Source organism: Sorex fumeus, unplaced genomic scaffold (assembly GCF_029834395.1).
Source record: "Sorex fumeus unplaced genomic scaffold, SorFum_2.1 ptg000098l, whole genome shotgun sequence".
Lineage (NCBI taxonomy): Eukaryota > Metazoa > Chordata > Mammalia > Eulipotyphla > Soricidae > Sorex > Sorex fumeus.
The window spans coordinates 19,545,286-19,548,591 of record NW_026606155.1 but is presented as its reverse complement, the minus strand read 5'-3'; positions in this window follow the sequence as shown (position 1 = coordinate 19,548,591).

Below are 3,306 nucleotides of genomic sequence, written 5' to 3'. Positions count from 1 at the left end.
CTGTCCAGTTGCCCCGCTGCCCTCAGCTCCGCCCCGCCCCGGCTCGCCCCGCCCCTCCCCGGGATAGCCCCGCCCCGTCCTGGGATCGCCCCGCCCGGCTTGCCCTCAGCTCCGCCCCACCCAGGTTCGCCCCGCCCCTCCCCGGGATAGCCCCGCCCCGCCCGGACTCGCCCCGCCCCTCCCGGCTGCCCTCAGTCTCACCCGGGATCGCCCCGCCCCGGACACGCCCCTGCCCGCCCACCTCACGTGGCCAGCGCGGCGCTTCAACACAACTTTATTAAGATCTCCGGTCCTCGCTGGCGCCCGCCTGAGCGTGGAGGCCGGTTCCCTTGGCAACCCGCCCGGCCTACCTAGCTCCCCGCCGCAGTCTGAGCGCCCGATTTGAAATTGAGCTCCTCTCTGAGGCACTGTAGTGCATCTCAGTCCTGAGAGGTCCACCTTGCATCCCTCCCGGTGTTCTCACTTGTGTCTGGTCACACACACACACACACACACACACACACACACACACACACATATACACACACACACACACTCCGTTTCTAGGTCCCAAGTTGTGTCCACAACTTGCTTCCTGTTCCAAAGGGGCCCCTTTTCCCTTCAGTACCCAGTGTCTGAGCTGTGCAATTTCCAATTTGTGGTTGGAGCCTCGGCTGTTCCTGGAAGCCCTCTGGGGAGTCACCCGATCCAGGACCAGCTGGATACATCATAACACTGAAAGCCTGCAAGGAGGAAGGAGAAGAGAGTCAGTGGGGGGTGCTGTCCTTTCAGCTCTAGAGGCAGTGTAAGCTTAAAATGAAGCACGTGCTAAACTGAAGGTAAAGAAGCCTCTAAGAAATCAGCACCCAAACATTAGTTCTACCAAAGCCACCCTGAAGCCAGGCCCACTCCTTTGACATGGCTTAAATAACCTTCCTTGCACCGTCCTTCCATTTTGTCCCAAGTTACCCAGAAGTCCAAGTTCCAAATCAAATACTAAATTGAACTGATCTAGAAACTATGTTTACCAATTTTTGAACTGATGACTCCCTTTCCTCTTGAGAAATGTCTTCAAAAGACATTCCTGCACCCTCTTCCCAGAGTTCTGACTTAACAGTCTGGGATGGGGCTCTTGGATATTCACCAGGTCCTTCTGGAGTCTGGCTCAGAACTCTGCTGAAGGTCAGCCTCAGTTTGGGCTGTTCGGGTCACAAGGGTTGGGCAAAGTATGGCAGTCACTAATGTCTTGTTCTTTCAGAGAACTTTCCTGAGACAAGTTCACCCAGATTGCCTGGTCATCCTCTTTTTTGTTTCCTGATGAACCAGATTAGAAAGTAATGAGCAACATTGAGCTGAGTTCCTGGCTCTGGCATTTCCTTACCACAGAACCCGTCAGATAACCTGATCTTGATTCCTCAGAGTGCCAGACCCAAGCTTCACCGTTGACAATTATATTTTTAGAACTGAGCCAACTCTGGGATGTTCCTAATGGATGGTCTTCTTCCACTATCCCTGGCTTCTTCAAGCTACTACTGTGTGCTAAAGAAGTCGTAGCTACAGAATCAAAGGAAGGGGGTTGGCCAGAATTACCACCTCAGGCTTCCCCAAAGCAAAATTACAAGTATCATCCGCAGCCTCCTCACGTCACAACTATTCCAAGAAGAGAGAACGTATGGGTGTCTCAATTCATTCCAACTGTTGATAACAAGCACAGGCAATGGGAAACATCCGGGTCTACCATGGGGGGGTGGGGGACAAGCAGAAGGTTTTGCAATACTTTGAGACATTCAAAATGCTCTCTCAAGGAAAATTTTCTATGTGTAGAAAATGTGGTCCCTTGAAGATTCAGATTTGATTTATACCAACAGGTATGTGTGGAAGTTTGATAGTGTGTGCCTTGGTTGTGTTGGCTGAACACGTCAGTTTTCAGGCTATTGGCATGCTTCCTGCAGGACTGCAGAGGCAACTGACCAAGGTTAGAGCAGCACTGCCCAAGGGAAATAAATTGTGAACTACTTGTTTATTCATTTAATTGTTTTCTAGTAGCCCCACACCAAAAAAAGCATTTAAAAGCAGGTTAAATTGAATAATGCTTTGGCCCCGCAGAAACAAGAATTTTTATATTTTAACATGTCATTGATGTTTAGAAGGCCATCTGCGTGTCTATCTCTAAAATCCTGTGTGTGTGTTACACGGACAATACATCTCAATTCAAAGTTTCAAGGGCTCAAGTTATAAGGGGCTGATAGCTATTATATCGAACGTGTATGTCTGGAGAACACAAACAGCCTCTCAGACGGGATAAGCTGAGAGAGTTTCTAGCTTCAAGTTTTATGATCACCTGAGCTGCCTGCCCATCTTGTAAACTGGCTCTTCTAAGGTTAATCTTTCCTATGGGATGTTCAAAATTCCTGACTGAATAGTGTCGGTATGTTCCCGCTGGTCTGGGTTGATTCTTTTCATTTGTTCACTGATTCACACATTCATGTGTGAGATTTATCATGCTTTCGTCAGTGTTAACCTATCCTCACTTTTACTTTTTTTTTTTTGACCCCCTCTGACTTTCCAGGAAGACTCTGGCCCTGGACTCACAGACTTCCCTACTTCAAGTCCCCTCTGCCCTTACAATGTGCCAAAGCCCACCACACTTTCATTGTCACCACCTATTGATTCCATTACACCATACTTCACACACACACACACACACACACACACACACACACACATTTACATACTTTGTGTCATTACCAGGTACCTCCCTGGCATCTCATATAGTCTTCTGTACTTGGCCAAGAGTAACTCCTGAGTGTGGAGTCAGGAGTAACCTCTGAGCAACACCAGGTAGCACTGCACTGTCCATTGTTCATCGATTTGCTCGAGCGGGAACCAGTAACGTCTCCATTGTGAGACTTGTTGTTACTGTTTTTGACATATTGAATATACCATGGAGAGCTTGCCAGGCTCTGCCGTGTGGGTGGGATACTCTTGGTAGCGTGCCGGGCTCTCTGAGAGGGACAGAGGAATAGAACCCAGGTCGGCCACATACAAGGCAAATGCCCTACCCGCTGTGCTATCGCTCCTGAGCATCACCAGGTACAGTCCGAAAAGTCAAAAATAAATAAATAATAAAAATTATAGCCCTGGTCTTCTTTCTTTGGTTGTTCTTCCTAAATCTTTCTTCAGGATGTGGTTTCTGCCAACTTTCCTTGATTCTTTTTCTCACCATTCTTTCCTATGGAGAACTCAGACCTTCAGTAGTCATTTAATAGCTAATAAATACAATGACAAACTTTGACAAACTTTTTCTTGAAGGAGGGAATACTTTTT